Here is a 16,883-nt window from a genome sequence, read left to right as displayed (position 1 = left end):
CTGCATGAACCTCCCTCCATATCCATGGGGCCGACACTAGGGGGGCCGCTAAGGTAGTGGATCTACCTTTTTTGTAGAAAATTTTTGAGTTCCGAGCGCCTGGACCAATTCCGAGCGCCCGAACCAACTTTTTCCAACCCCTTATTTTCTATAAAATAAAGTTAGTTCAGACAAAAAAATAATATATATAATATGAAATTTGACAATCTCTGATTGTCCATTCCTGATTTTAAGTTTCATCGAAACTCTAGGACGAACCGACGCCTACTGTTTCCTTTTCAGGGAGCGCGTCCTTACCTACTCCTCTCAGGAGAAGTTACCTGTTACCAGACCGGTCCTCCAGACGACTAGACTTTTGCTCAGTGCCTGAGGCTTCCAGTCTTCATGCTAGACATCCGCTCCACGACTCGTTCAGACTTCCACCTAGTCCGCGACCACCAGGATTTCAACCTAGAGTCCCTGACTCTAGGATTTTGCCCGGAGCGCTTGACCCGCCAAGACTTTCCACCTAGGATTACGATCCCCTAGGACCTAGGGTTACTGCCCCCTAGAGTTTTCCACTTGCCTAACCGTAGCTAGGACTTTTCATCACCTAAGGTTACCACCCCCTAAGGTTTTCCACCTGCCTAGAATCTACTAGGAGTTTTGCCTAAGATAACTTAAGACTTTCCTGCAAGCTCAATCAACCTTATTAGACAACAAGATATCTTAACTTTTGAATCTTTTGCCATTATCAAAATACAGGTTTGATCGTTTGGTACTTCCTGCACCAACATATATAATATAGGTATCCAAACTTACTACTAATCTTCAAGATGAGTAGTCTTCCCATGATTCACCCATTAGATAAATTCAGAAGTATTTGTCGTAATTCACTCCATAACTAACCTCCATAGTTAAAAATTCATTGTAAAGCCGCACTTGCCCTAGCTGGTTCCAAAACCGTGATGCTCTGTGAATCCACCAAATGTCTTACAGTTGCACAGTGTCTGAGGGACAACAAAATGATTCATATGATACATGGCGAACTTGTTTCCCAAGGTTCATTATACACAAAATGATGTCTCCATGAGTTGACGTAATTAGTATCGAAATGGATATTTGCTCTAATAGATCTTGAATCAATTCCTAATGGATATAAAAATATCTCATTAGATGACCAATCTTTTTTATACAAAAGATCACTATATTAGAATAAAATACCTTTTATAATTTATCTATCTATATTTTATCATTGGATCGATAATACTGGATCACTTAAGATAACTATATCATATGTTATCCAATTATTGACAAAATGATCTTAATCCAAATATAAATATATTTTGTTAATTTTTATTTTATTTTATTTTGTTTGTTGGATTGTTATTATTGTTGTTAATGCTACGTTGGTCTTATCTCTGTATATTTCAGTCTATACAAAATAATTCAAGACTATTCTTTCTAAAATTTATTAAAAAAAAAAAGAAATACCTATAAATGATATATTTTGTTATTTATAAAAAAGATTGAGTAGACAAATCATATGTGATACGGTTGACCAGGGAGGGGCCCAAGAGGAAAGAGTTAGAAAGCTCAAGGCCATATAGCTATCAAAAGTCAAGAGGACGTGACGGTCAATAGTCAGGATGATTCAGCAGTCAATGGTCAGGCTGACTAGGCAGTCAGAGGCAAGCATGTGGGGTAGTCAGGGGCGAGACAGACTTGTGGATCAAGGAGGCAAAGTAGTTGAAAGACAAGGGGAAACGGCAAGCCACAAATCAAAGGTCGGAAGCGGCAAGGCTATGTAGAAGCGGCTCGGTCTGCAGGTCTGCGACTCGAAGGCCCGGAAGTGCAGGCCACAAATCAAAGGTCAGAAGCGGCAGGGCCGTGCAGAGACGGCTCGGTCTGCAGGTCTGCGATTCGAAGATCCGGAAGTGCGAGTCACCAGTCACAGGTCGGAAACGGCGGAGCTATGTAGAGACAATCCGATCTACGGGCTTACGGCCGAGGGCTAGCAAGTACTCATGGGTCAGGAGCGGCAGAGCTATGTAGAGACAGCCCGATCTACGGGCTCACGGTCGAGGGCCAGCAAGTACTCATGGGTCAGGAGCGGCAGAACTGAGTAGAGACAGCCCGATTTACAGGTCTGCAATTTGAAGGCCCGGAAGCGCCAGCCACGAATCAAAGGTTGGAAGCAGCAGGGTTGTGCAGAGACGGCTCTGTCTGCGGGTCTGCTACTTGAAGGTCCGGAAGGGCAAGCCATAAGTCACAGGTTAGAAGCGACAGGGATGCGTAGGGTCAGCCCGACTAACAAGTAGCGCTTAGAGGCGAGATCTGGTCAAGGGGTGCGAGGTAGATGCCGACCGCGATAAATAGGATGAGCCAAGCTGTGTAGGAATGGAAGGATCACAATTGTCCGTCAAGGTTAATCATCACATACCAGTGAGATGTGAGAAGACGGAGGTTTCTAAAGGAGAAGATGCTCTCATGACCAATAGCGGCCTGACAGGTGTCCTTCACTACAAGACAAAGCCCATGTGTAAAGGCGGAGGTTCCTAAACAGGAAGATGCCTTCATGACCAATAGCAGCATGACAGGTGTCCAGGACTACACGACAAAGCCCAGCGTCTAACGTTTTTCTGACAGGAGGGCAGGTTCTGGAAGCGAGGCGGGTGCATAAAAAGGAGGAGATTCCTCGTACGCGGGTACGCGCACTCTCGTCATTTTTCCTTTCACAACTTTTCATTTTCGACTCTCTCTGTTTCTTCTGGGGAAAAGGGACCTGACTGGAGCGTCGGAGGGCCTGATCCGGGGACTTTTTCCCTGGGTTCTGGTCTCTAACGTGAGGAGGGGGATTGTCTGAGTGTGCGCAGGGTCCGGCAGCAGCGTCAGCCGCCCGTGGGAGCCGAATCGCCCACAACTTTCCGTCAACAACCAGGCCACCGCGACCAGCCTCCGTCCGACTCAGCCTTCGGACGGGATCAAATTTGGCGCCGTCTGTGGGAAACACAATAGCCTGATCCGAAGCGTGAAGATGGAGGACTCTGGCCGAAGTTCCAACAGGAGGATTAATGTCACCATGACTTCGGGGGAGTACGAGCTCTTCAAGGAGGTCAGGAAGCAAGCCGCATCTGAAAAACAAGGAACGGTTTCACGACCTCGCTTGGCGCCCGAAGCGTCTAAAGAACCAGCTCCTGCCTCCGACAGGGGCTCAAAGAGAAAGCAGCAGGAAGAACTCCCTCGTACTTCATTCCGAGAGCCTTGCCGCAACTATCATCAGCCTGGACCTCGCGAGCATAGTCCGAAGAAAGAAGAGCCACAGGCGTCGGTGGCAGAGAGCTCTCTACATCCACCCTGGGATGCAGGGAAGTGAAAAACTATAGCCTCTGCCAGAGATCTGCCTGAAGATCCGGACGACAAGGTACCTTTCTCGGCTCAGATCCTGAGGGAAAGCCTGCCTAGGGGTTATCGAGCCCCGAACATTGGAGAATATGATGGGAGCAAGGATCCGGAAGAGCACCTGCGGAAGTTCAAGAACGCGGCTATCTTGTATCAATACAGCGATGCTGTCAAATGCCGAGTATTCCTACACACCCTGTCTGGGTCGGCGCAGAAGTGGTTCGATGGGTTGCCCCCAGAGTCCATCAATCGCTTCATGGATTTTAAAACGGCCTTCCTACGCCGTTTCGCCAGTAGCCGCAAGTATCAAAAAACCGACCACTGTCTTTTTGCTCTCAAGCAGGATTCGACCGAGCCCTTGCGAAGCTACATCAACCGGTTCAGTCAGGTGGCCAATGACGTCCCTTCCGCCACCTCAAAAATATTGATGAGCGCCTTCTCCCACGGATTGCGAGAAGGGGAGTTCTTTAGGGACCTCATCAAGAACCCCGCCCGGAGTTTTGATGATATGGTGGAGAAAGCTTCTTGCTACATCAAGGTGGAGGAAGCTTAGGCCGCTAGGCGGAAGGCTAAAAAGACGGTGACTCCTGGCAACCGACCTGAAAGGAGAGCACCACAGCTAGCTCAGCCCTTCCAGTGCGTTCAACCCAGGCCTGCCCCTCAGCCCGCTCAGGGAGTTAGGCCAGCTCCGCGAGTCGCTGCCATACACGCGCCCAGGCCTGGACCAAGGGGAGCACCATATTGCACATATCATCAGTCCAGGACGCACGATCTCAGTAACTACTTCCAATTCGCCCGTGACTCCAGGCGAGCTGCAGAGCAGGGCTTGCCTCCCCCGGAATTGGCGCCCCAAATACAAAGAATGGAAGAAGAACGGGCTGCAGCTGGGCGTGCTCGGCAGACTCGGCCCGACCTAGCCGACCCAGCTAACCCAGCTGGCCTCGGGGAAGATCGAAGAGATGCCGGAGAACTGGAGAACCGGGGCAACGCTGTTGTGCGAAAGATCGGTATGATTTCAGGGGGGCCCACTGACGGGGACTCAGGCCGAGCCCATAAGTCACACGGTCGGCGATTGTATGTGGGAGCTGTGGGGTGCAGCCACGAGCAAGCATCTGGCCCTGTCATTAGATTTGGGCCACAAGATTTGGAGGGTATGGAACTGCCCCACGACGACGCACTCATAATCAAGGTCGTTATTGCTAACAGCCGAGTGGCTCGGGTCTTTGTGGATACCGGGAGCTCGGTCAACATTTTATTCAGAGCTGCATTCGAGGAGATGTAGATTGATGCCGCTGAGCTCCAACCCGTAACCACTTCTTTGTACGGGTTCACAGGCAACGAAGTCAAGCCCATGGGTCAGATGAAGTTGGCCATCTCCATGGGCACTGAGCCACTGGTGCGCACCCGAAGGAGTACCTTTATAGTGGTGGATTCGCCTTCCTCCTACAACGTCATCCTGGGAAGGCCAGCTCTGCATGAGTTCCAGGTTGTCGTCTCCACTTTTCACCAAAAGATCAAGTTTCCGGTCGGCGAGCAGGTCGGGGAAGTCAAGGGAGAGCAGAGGGTGTCCCGCAGCTGCTATATTGACATGGTCCGTGTGGAGGCGCGCAATAGCTAGAGGACGCAGGATGGGGGAGTGCACGCTATCCAAGAGGAGCTTCTGCTTATTGCCGAGGAGCCTATCCCCTGGGAAGAAATTCGGCTGCATGCGGATAGAGTATAGAGCATCACTCGCATTGCCAGTGACTTACCACCGGAGCTTAAGTTGGAGCTGATACAGTGTCTGATCCGCAATAGGGACGTTTTTGCTTGGTCACCGGAAGAGCTGCCCGGGGTCAAACCAGAAGTAGCTGAGCACAAGCTGCATATTATACCCGAGGCCAAGCCAGTCAAGCAGAAGAAGAGAAACTTCTCTGCCGACCGGAATAAGATTATCCGAGCTGAAGTGGATCAGCTCAGGAAGACAGGACATGTTCGAGAGGTGCAATTCCCGTCCTGGCTTTCTAACATTGTATTGGTGAAGAAGCCTAACAACAAGTGGAGGGTGTGCATAGACTTTCGCGACCTCAACAGGGCCACCCCCAAAGACTGTTATCCTCTCCCGCGGATCGATCAGGTGGTGGATTCAATAGCTGGCTGTGAGAGGATATGCATGATGGACGCTTATCAAAGATATCATCAGATACCCTTGGCTAGGGAGGATCAGGAGAAAGTCAGCTTCATAACAGCCGACGGTACTTTTTGCTATATGGTCATGCCATTTGGACTCAGGAACGCTGGGGCTACCTACCAAAGGATGATGGACAAAGTCTTTCGGAGTCAGATCGGGCGGAACGTAGAGGTCTATGTTGATGACATCCTGATCAAGTCCCCCCTGGCGTCCAGTCTGATAAAAGATGTAGAAGAAACCTGTGGGACTCTGAGGCAATATGGGGTGAAGCTGAATCCCCTGAAATGTCTGTTCGGGGCCAAAGGAGGGAAGTTTCTGGGCTACTTGGTGACTGAACGAGGGATAGAAGCCAATCCTGAGAAGGTTCAAGCACTTCGGAACATGCAGATCCCTCAGAATCTGAAGGAAACACAAAAGCTGGTCGGCAGGATAACATCACTGTCCCGATTCATCTCCAGATCTGCAGATCGAGCGGCGCCCTTCTTCAAAGTGGTCAGGAAAGCGGCCAAGTTTCAGTGGACGGAAGAATGCACTCAGGCCTTTGAGGAGCTAAAGCAATACCTGGAGTCCTTGCCATCACTGTTCAAGCCTGTTGTGGGAGAGCCCCTTTGGGTCTACTTGTCAGCCACCCCCGAGGCCGTGGGGGTCGTGCTGGTTAAAGAACAGGACAGTGTACAACGACCAGTGTATTTTTTTAGTCATCTATTGAAGGGGGCTGAGTCTCGGTACACGGCCCTGGAAAAGTTAGTTTACGGACTTGTTCTAATGGCTCGGCGCCTCCGATCGTATTTTTTGGCGCATCCCATCACTGTCCTGACAAACAGTACAATGGGTCGAGCTCTCACCAAGGTGGAGGTAGCGGGTAGGCTTATCAAATGGGCGACCGAGTTAGGGGAATATGATATACAGTATCAGCCCCGAACCGCGATCAAAGCACAGGCTTTGGCGGATTTCTTGACAGAAGTTTATCAAGCAGACTCGGAGGAGGTCTGGAAAATTTATGTAGACGGATCAGCTACCCAGCGGGGAAGTGGTGTAGGGGCACTTCTAATATCTCCGCAGGGAGACATTATGCAGCTAGCTGTACGGCTAAATTTCAGAGCTACCAACAATGAGGCAGAGTATGAAGCCCTATTAGCAGGTTTGCAAGCAGCTCGGCATGTGGGGGCAAGCCGAGTCGTAATATACTCGGATTCGCAGCTAGTAACTCAGCAGGTGACCGGACATTTTGAAGCAAACAACGAAAAGATGCAAGTTTACAAGGAAGCCTATGAGAAGATGAGGAAAGATTTTAAAGAAGTCACAGTCACAAAGATTCCCAGGTCTGAAAATGAAAGGGCAGATGAACTAGCTAAAATGGCCAGCTCCCTGACTACTTGGGTACTTGACAGATCTATAGCGCAGACCTTCCTTATAGCTCAGATCGATCTGCAAAATAACCTGGGAGGAGTTATTGATTGGAGGGCGCCCATAATGAGTTTCCTTCAGCAGGGAATTGTACCCGCCAACCTAGAAGAGGCACGTATGCTCAGGAGACAGGCCCATTCTTATGTTATAATTGGAGATCAACTGTACAAAAGGTCTTTCTCCATACCTCTGCTCAAGTGCTTGAATATGGAAGAAGCAGATCAGGCCTTGCGGGAGATACATTTGGGATGCTGTGGCAACCATGCAGGTGGAAGAACGCTGGCTCGGAAGGTGCTATTGGCCGGGTATTTCTGGCCTACCTTGCAAATGGATGCACAGAAGCTGGTGAATACTTGTTTGTCATGCCAAAGGTACCAGAACCTGACGCACCGACCTACAGAGCTGCTGAGAACTTCCATAGTGTCTTGTCCTTTTGACCAGTGGGGTATGGACATCGTAGGACCTTTCCCGATGGCCACCGGGCAAAGACGTTTCTTGCTGGTAGCAGTAGATTACTTCTCCAAGTGGGTGGAAGCGGAAGCTCTGGCCAAAATCACTGAAGATGCGGTGATCCAGTTCTTATGGAAAAATATCTTTTGCAGATTCGGCTTGCCTCACAAATTGGTGTCGGACAATGGCAGACAATTTCAAGGACGCAAAATACAAAATTGGTGCAAGGGGTTCGGCATAACTCAGGCCTTCACTTCGGTGGCTCATCCGCAAAGCAATGGTCAGACAGAGGTAGTCAATCGAGAAATAGTGCGGGGGCTCAAATTCAAGCTGGATCACACGGGAGGCAGTTGGGTGGACGAGCTGCCGAGCATTTTGTGGGCCTATCATACGACACCCCGAGAAAGTACAGGTCTGACACCTTTCCATTTAGTATATGGCAATGAAGCAGTGGTACCTCTAGAGGTCGGGATACCGTCTGTGAGAAGAATGATGTATGATGAAGGGAACGCAGAGCGACGGCTGGCTGAGCTAGATTTCATCAGTGAAATCCGTGAACAAACAGCTGCCAGGTTGGAGGCCTATAGACAGAGAATGAGGCAAAACTATAATAGAAGGGTGATCCCCCGATTCTTCGGAGAAGAAGATCTCGTCTGGAAGCAGATGAAGCCCTTAGGGGAAGTGACGAAGTTGGCTCCTCAATGGGACAGACCATACAAAGTTATCAAGAAATTGGCATCGGGGGCCTATTATTTGCAGGACGCTCAAGGAAGGAAGCTGGATCGACCTTGGAGTGCTAACTACCTACAGCCCTATCGAGTTTGAGGGGGTTGACTATGTTGACGTAGGCCGGGTCAGGCGAGGGGCATGGAGACAATAGGATAGTCAAGTAAAAATTCGAAAAGACATGTGTACATGTAACAATTTCTCAGTTTGAGTGGCTGGTACAGATCATTTGAAAGGAGCAAAAATCTCATCCGGAAAGCCTTGAATGATTTGGTCGTGATTCAAAAAGTCTGAGGAGGGGACGGACCTCAAGAAGTCCTGTGCATGCAGTTGCCTGATAACTCCAGCCGCTGTGTAGGGTACAGACGCAGCAAAGCGTGCCCCAGCCTGGGATAAAAATTCAGGAGAGCTCAAATAGGACCTTCGACTTCGCAGGCAACGATCAGCCTCTCCTTCTTGATAGACCGCCAGAGCAGTGGATACTCCTGTCAAAGCCGCCCGAGACTGGGATAGTTCCACCCTCAGGGCCTCCAGCTCAGCCCCTTGAGTCTCCAACTGTGCCACCTGAACCTCCAGTTTATTGTTCTTTTCCTGCAGAAGAGTATCCTTGGACTATATTTCCCGAGCCTGATGGGCTAGCTGTTGCAGATACCCTGCCTCAGATGCAGCTCTCTCCTCCCTCATAGCTCGGAGCTCATCTTTCACCTGTATCAGGGACCGTTTCTGACGGTCGGTCTGATTGGTTAGGGCTTGAATCTCCGCCCGCAAAGCATAGCTGGCTTGGGCAGGGTCGTTCAGCTGCAGCTCTAATTCGGAGACTCTCTCCCGGAGTTCTTTGCTTTCATGATGGAGGGTGTGGAAGGATTGGTTCAGCACCAAAGATTTGGCGTGAGTCTGGGCAGAAGATATAACCTTCAGTTAAGGCAATACAATAGCAAGGGTAAGGTGAGGAGTACGTACTTTGGCCCAGGACTTCGAGAACCTATCCATCTGGACCAACGGCGGCGCGTTACCCATTTGATCCATGCTCTCTGCCCACAAATTGCCGAGGCAGCCTTTCATCATCAGAAGGCTCGTAGGGGTGTCAGACCGCCGAGCTAGAGCAGCTTCAGAGGGGATGGTGGTCCTGTAACGATGGCGGGTGGAGGAGGAAGGTTGAGAAGGGCCGGCGTCAGCACCAGGAGGAGCGGGAGGTGGCTCGGGAACGGGCTCAGTAGGCGCGGGGTTTTGATGATCGCCTGGGCTATCTTCCTCTGCAGCAGTAGGGGCAGAGCGGAAAGCAGCTGGTCGTCCCCTGTAGGGGTTGGGAGAGGCTGCCAGATAAAGAAAACAAAAATAAAGAGGGAAGTGATGTCAGAGCCAGTCACGACTGCAGCAAGGGGCAATGTGGTAGTATAAGGAACAGAATCAAGCGTTAATAGAGTCAGACCTGGTCTTCGGCGCCGCCTGTGAAGCAGGGGCTGGTTATCAGAGTCAGAGTCATCAGAGCGAGGCTGACCCTGTGAAGAGGCTACCGCACCCCTGTCTGTGGCGCCCCGGCCGGATGAGCTTAGACCCGCGCGATGAAGAGTTGCGCGGCCACGTCTGGAGGCCCGGGGGGCTCCCCGGAAGATGCGTCTGGCCAGACGGCCGGTTGGATCACAACCCCGACCTCGGCTCAGGGCGGCAGATGAAGGAGAAGCGTTGTGTGAGGCGGGGTTGAAAGTAGGCTGGGTCGCTGCCCCAAATGAGGCGGATCCAAGATGAGGGAGTAGCCTCCTCTCCAAGATTGCCCGACCGCGTCGCAGTATTTCTAGATCATCGAGGGGCAAAGGCATAACCTCTGAGGCGCGATGCGGAACTTCAGCTATAGGCACCAACACGAAAGGTTATTCTAGCGGAAAATATGATCGCAAGGGAGGCGGAGCTCAACGTGAACTTACCCAAGGAGTGCGATGTTTCAGAGGAAACGAAGCTCAGCCGGAAAAAGGAAAGTAGGTCTTCAGACAACAGTCTCGTCAGATTCAAGTGCCAACCCTCCATGCGGGTCGCAGCCACAGTATACGGGAGGTCCATATGGAAGTCTTCCAACGCCGGAGTCATAGGCAGCGCAGATTGCCATCGCAGAGGCCAGTCTACTTCTTTAGGAAATCGGAGAAAAAAGAATTTTTTCCTCTAGTTAGCACTGGGAGGAGGAAGAGGAGAGAAGAAAGCGGTATGACTGCGAGCTTGGAAGTTAAAAAGACCATCAGCGTGCCGAGCAAGAACAAAGAAGCAGTGAAAGAGGGGAGCGGACCAGGAAACCTCGCAAACTTCGCAGAGTACTACAAAGCCACACAAAATCTTTATGGAATTGGGAGTTAGCTGACCTAAGGGGATCTTAAAGTAGCGGCACACTCCAGACAGAAAAGGATGCGGGGGTAGACGAAGACCAGATACAAATTGCTCAGTAAAGAAAGTACAAAAATCAGGCGGGGATTGAAGTACAAGTTCACACCAGTAGGGATGATGGGGCGAAAGCTAGTAGGGATTTCGTAAGTGTACCGTAGGTCATCCCAATCCAACTCAGCGAAAGTTGAAGCGCCGGGGAAGTGCTCCGCCAACAAGGAAACCCAAGAAGGAGAGGCCATTGCAAGGGAGATTATCTCAGGAGGTAGAAGGAACAAACGACGAGAGGGGGCTAGGAAAAAAGGAAGGAGCGCGGCGTGATCTCGGAGAAAGTCAGTCGGCGGCGACGGCGTTTGAGTGCTCCGTGGTGATGACGAAGCATAACAGAAGGGAGAGAGGAAGAAGATACTTATAGGTATGGTGGAGGAAGGGTATTCTCGTACGTTAACAACGGATGGTGGATACAGGGGCGGAAATAGACAAGGAGCGCTCTGCGATGAGCCTCGAGAATATAACTAGAGGGCATTATAGGAAAGACAAAGGTTCAAGGTACGAGGCGCCTCATGAGGTACGAAAAAAGAGGAAAGAGAAAAAAGGGGGAAAAGGGGCACACTCAGTTCAGCCAACTTTTCGCCGAACAAGTGATTGCCTCGTAAGGACAAGCGGGGGCAGAAGCAGCCATCAGAAAGAAAGGTGGAGCAGATCAGCGAACTGCATGGACACGCGTCAAAGACAAAAAGTGAAAACTGGCCCTCGCCAGGCTCGGTATAAAAGCGACTATTGAGAGGAGAGCAACGTAGCAAAGGCAAAATAAGCAAGAGCAAGCTAAGGACAGCCATTCAAAGTTCAGTAAGACCACGCGAATAAGTACAATCACGGAAGGTTCAGCATCAACACATAAAAGGTGAACATTACAATACATCGCTCATCATACGACATCCGGGGGAGAAGGCGCAGAATCAACGGAGGCCAGCGGAAGGAGCCCGGGGTCGGCCAACACTATGGGGAGAGACGCAGGATCAGCGGACGCATCAGGTGCAGCAACAGGAGGAGCCTGGGCAGAAATATCCCCGGGAGCTGGATCGGCCGCAGGGGGAGGAGCCTCCAAGAGGAAAAGTCCCTCATCCGCTTCGAAGGAAGGGAAGGTTTCCTGCGGCAATTCCCGGGTTAGGCGAGATGTGTCCAAGAAGGTGGCAGGAGGTGCCGAGCGTAGGAAACCTTGCTCAAAGGCCTGTCTGACCCCACCAGCGGCCCCATGACAGAGCAACAAGACCATCACTACTAGAAAACTAGGCTTTTGAGACACAACAAAATGTGTCTTAAATTATAAATTTAGTGTCTCAAAATGTTTTTGAGACGGTGATGAGACAGTAATGTAGTCGTCCCTAATACAAGCGTCTCAAAAAAATATTGAGACAGTTGTACTATCTCAAATGCTATTTAAGACGGTGATGAGACAGTTATTCAATTGTCTCAAAAGTATTTAAGACAGTTATTATTTTGTCTCAAATGTTGTCTTATTCTGTGAAAAAGCTAAAGACATTAAATCAAGATGGTAATGTGCTGTCTCAAATAGAAGTGAAGACAGTAAATTACTGTCCCTAATATTTTAACTTGTTAGATGCAACAATTATGACAAAAATTAATAATCATTAAAGAACATTTATTGTACAAATTAATCTAGATTAAATCTATTAAATTGTCATTTCAAAACAAAAGGAAAAGCTCTCTTTTTATAAATTAAAAATGATATCCACAACATAAAATTCTATAATCATTAATTGAAGTGCATCCAACATCCATCCAACATTCATCCAATAAAAAAATAACTATTCCCACGAAAGTTACACAAAAAAAGTCTAAAGAATAACTCCTCGTGACTTAGAGATAACTTCTATAATCCTTCTTCACGAGAATTCTGAACATAAAAAAAAACTCTTATTAGAGGTAAAGATGATTTATAATATATAATGTTAAAAAAAATCAATAAATAGAACATTTCAATAAAAAATGTTATCATCTAACACATAATCCTCTTTCTTGCATGTCATATATCTAATTAATCTCTTCACAACAAGATCTGCATCATTGATATCTCTGGTTCTAAAAGTCTTCCACCCTTTTACATCAGTCAAAGAAACAAGCAATCACATTGCCAGAGAAACTATAATCATCTCATCCTGATGACTAGAGTTAGAATAGTCGACAAGTATAAATAAACCCAATGAAACTAGTCGTTGTGTTTGGTGTATCCACTATTAATAAACAAAAGTTTTTTTTTGTGTATCTACAAGCCAAAGGAAAATATGTCAACAAAATAACTATGAATTGATGATTCTGATATCACTATGAATTTAGCATTCAATGTTAAAAACAATGCTGCAACCAATTTAGAATACAAAACTAATAAAACATTGCATATCAGTTGAGCTAATACTTTGTAAGAGAATTCCAAAACATTTTGTGATACATTTTACATTTCTAATTTGCTACTTCGACAAAATTGGTGAGTGAGTAACAAAGAAAAGAAATGACCTTAATAAATTATTTGATATCCATGCACTGCTCATGTGATCTTCATAGCAATTAGCTAATGCTTCCCATTCTTCTCGAAGCTGTTATGAGACCTCTTTGATGACCATATACCTCTTCCATACTACAAATTATTAGGATGCATGTTATAATGGAGTCGAGTTCAGGTTTTGTAACATGTTATTATACTACATGCAAATTGGAGACCCACAGTCAGATCTAGAGTGAAGCACCATCATTTAATTACCTCTCTACTTTGATTTACATGCAAGAGAAAAGATTAGCACATATATCATTTTTGGTGTTTCATTCAAGGTCTACATGTATGCATCATACTCACTGAGTAGGGATTCTATTTCCATGACCAATGAAACTAGATTAATTTACAATGATCATATATACTTTCTTTGCATTCTCTTCTATACTCCTTACACCATCCTCACATCACACTCTGATAAATTCAATTCTTTAAGAATTTATTGGCTATGTAGTATGTCCCTACCAACTCATTCTAGCTATATCTTCTATCCAGCCCTGAAAGACACGCAAGTCATATATAAAAATTCAAAGAAAATAAAAATTCAATCTAGCTATATCTTCTATCTAGCTTCACTTTTAAGAATTTAGTAGCTGATAGTTTCTCATATAAAAAAATGGAGCTCCCACATTCATGAACCTAGTTCAACCATGCAGCAGCATGATATTTCCTTTTTGAGTCATATCCATGCAGTAAGTATGCATGTCATTTCTGAAAAAGAGAATTTAACACTTCCTGTAACAAACATATAGGGAAGCAATTAGATGCTACGCCAGTATCATTAGTGAACTCTGAATGTTGGTCATAATTCTGACCTAAATGAAGATGACTACTATTGTCGTGGCGGTTTGGAACCTAGTAGCATTGCTGATGAAGCTGATGCATTTGATGTAGGTTTCAATAATCCACCTTCACAGCCTTTCCGAGGTTACCAATCTGCAAGTCATCCCAGGGAGCAGTTAGAGTTCCTGAACTGATTATCTAAATCTGATGATTCCCCTGGCTCTCAATAATTAATAAATCAGGCGTGCTTGCTTGCAGCTCAAGAATCCATTGCTGAAAGAGCTGATAACATAATTGAGGGAGAGTTGGTCTCACATTCTGAGAAGTCTTTATTATCTACAAAACCACCATGCCAAAGTAATGAAACTATCAAAGATGATTTCATGCAGTTTGAAAAAAAATAAACAATTGGTCAGTACACCTAGTCAAGCTAATAAATTGGAATTTGTCTCCATTCCACATGGATCAAAGACTGTTAAATTTTCTCAAGATATCCATAATTCAACTAATCGGGCTATACATGACTAGCATGAAATTATCTTCAATCCTGTCCTTCATGTAGGACTTGTTCAACATGATGGTATCGCTGATGAAAAATGCTATAAACAAGGGAGGATGGTTCAGAAGCCTGAGTTTCAAATTGCACCTTCAAAGTCTGTGTCTGATAACCCTGCTGTTCATGAGGAAAGGATCTTACAGGAATCCAATATGAGCAAACACACAGACAAGCCCATAAGTATTGTTGATATAAAAGATGCACATGCTGATGGATCTTCCATTAAACCTGTGGAAGGTCATGTTCTTCCTGACAATCCCTGGGCTGAAACACCTAATGATATTACACATAGAAACATATCCATCAAAATTGAAAGAAAATAAACCAACCACACATACAAGTGAAGCTTGTTAGATAAGAACTGAAACTTAAAACTATTTTTTATATATACCTATTTGATTCTGTAGAAAGGAGCAAGGTGACTATCAAAACTTCCAATCCACAACCTAAAAAAAACAAGAAATGAATAAGAAGTGAGCAAAACTTCCATAACTATTGTTCCTCTATTGAAGTTCATACCGACAGTACCTTTGGCAGCAGCGGCGACTGGCAGAGGAGCGTCGATGGCGAGAGGAGCAGTAATAAGGATGGATGGCGATAGAAGGTTAGGGAGGAGAAAAGGAGAGGAACGACGACAAGGATGAGTGAGCGTAGGTGAGAGGAGCAGCGACTGTGAGAGAAGATTAGGGAGCCGCGACGACGAGAATGGGTTAGGGAGCAGAAAGGCAGAATCACGGTAGAGGCAGTGTTGTGGAGCAATCGTGGTGGCGACACGCGATGTAGGCCGGCGGCAGCACAGGTATGCGTGAGAGTGGATGAGAGAAGCGGCGACGGCGAGAGCAGATTAGGGATGAAAAAGGGAGAGGAGCGGCGAGAGCAAATTAGGGAGGAGGAAGGGAGAGGAGCGGCGACGACGAGAGGGAGGCGAAAGGGAGAGAAGCGGTGACGACGAGAAGAGAAAGCGAGAGGAGCGGCGCTTGAGTTCGGGTGAGCGGCGGGACAGCGAGAACAGGAAAGAAAGAAAGAAATCGGCGCGGTGACGAGGGATTAGCGTTAGGTTAGAGTAGGGAAAAACAAAAAGATGTAAAATAGGCTTAATTAAGTTATTATTAGAATGGTATATGGAGTATATAGTGGCATTAATGAAATCTATCACTATATATTATCTAAAATGATACTTTTATATTTAAAATAATTTTTTTTTTGATAAATGTCATTAAAATTTATTTATAGTGACATTTAAAATTAAATGTCACGAAGAAAGTGTCGTGATATGTTATATTTCTAGTAGTGACAAAGAGGAAAATAGTCGGCTACGAAGAGATACAGAGGGGAAAAGGGGCGGCTGCGGAAAGGAAACATGCACAAGAGGGAGGAAGTTAGGTTAATGTAAAAATAAAAAGTAATTAATATTTATGATATTTATAAAATATGTCATTATAGATAGTCTAATCTGATATTTTATTTTTAAAATCAATGAGTGTCGTTATAAAATATTTATAAGTACATATTTTAATAAGTGTCATCAAGAAAGTGTCATTATAGGCCTTATTTCTAGTAGTAATATTCAAGATAATTTGAGACAAATACTTTTTTACCGTTTTATTTGAATGTCTTATATAATTATAGTTTTAACCGTCTTTATTATGTGTCTTATTTAGTTGAATTTGAGACAAAATCTTAAATACTGTCTTAAAATTAATGTCTCCATGTAAAATTTTGAGACGTCTATTATTACTGTCTTAATTACTTAGTATTTGAGACGAATTTTGTGACTGTCTTAAAATATTTGTCTCAAAAGCCTAGTTTTCTAGTAGTGCATCCAGCGTCCCAGCTTATGGAGGAAGAAGGAAGAGCGGACGTAGGCTAGTCTGTACGCCTTTAGCCGCTCTGATTCGTCAGCCCGGTACACCTCCAAACTGTTCCGGTTCTCCGCAGCCTCGGCGCGGGCCACGGACAAATCGCTCTGGCCTTGAGACACCGCTTCCTGGGCCTTCGATAACTCCGCTTGCAAGGATTGGAGAGTGGCTTGGCACGCTTCCCACTGAGTCCGCATGGTTGCTTCTCGGCTAGCAGCAGCACTAGCCAGGGCCTAGGCATCGGCCAACCCCATTTGCAAGAGCTCCTGACCTTGCCGTAGCAGCGTCAACTCCTCTGATTGGGAGAGCAGCTCTGCCTCTCTGGCTTTCAGCTCAGAAATTGTCGCCTGATGACGATCCGCTTCAGAAGCCAAGGAAGACTCACTCGTCTTCAAAGTTGCCTCCAACTGTTGAAGTTTAGCAAAGGCAGCATGGGAAATGGCCCGAGCAGAGGCTACCGACTCCCCGGCGTCACACAGATAAGAATCCAAACTTCCAAGAGAAGGCTCAGGAGGAGCTGAGGGAGCCGCAGGGTGCTCTAGTTCCTGAAGACGTGCCTTGAGCGCCGCGTTCTCTCGCTGAAGCTCGGCTGCTCGTTGCACGGCGCTCAGACTC

At 46.7% G+C, this 16,883-nt stretch overlaps 1 long non-coding RNA gene across 1 annotated transcript; it reads right to left on the bottom strand.

The window, feature by feature from the left end:
- Window positions 1-12,921: 12,921 nt before the first annotated feature.
- On the bottom strand, window positions 12,922-14,991 carry LOC122002681. Its single transcript, XR_006117701.1, has 5 exons — window positions 14,938-14,991; window positions 14,801-14,855; window positions 14,500-14,682; window positions 13,886-14,006; window positions 12,922-13,157 (listed from the first exon to the last, which is right to left on the bottom strand). It is a non-coding gene; the product is annotated as an uncharacterized LOC122002681 (long non-coding RNA).
- Window positions 14,992-16,883: the final 1,892 nt, after the last annotated feature.

Source organism: Zingiber officinale, chromosome 1A (genome assembly GCF_018446385.1).
Source record: "Zingiber officinale cultivar Zhangliang chromosome 1A, Zo_v1.1, whole genome shotgun sequence".
In the NCBI taxonomy this organism is placed as follows: domain Eukaryota; kingdom Viridiplantae; phylum Streptophyta; class Magnoliopsida; order Zingiberales; family Zingiberaceae; genus Zingiber; species Zingiber officinale.
Note: the sequence above shows the minus strand (reverse complement) of the source record. Positions and strands in the feature narration are given on the sequence as shown.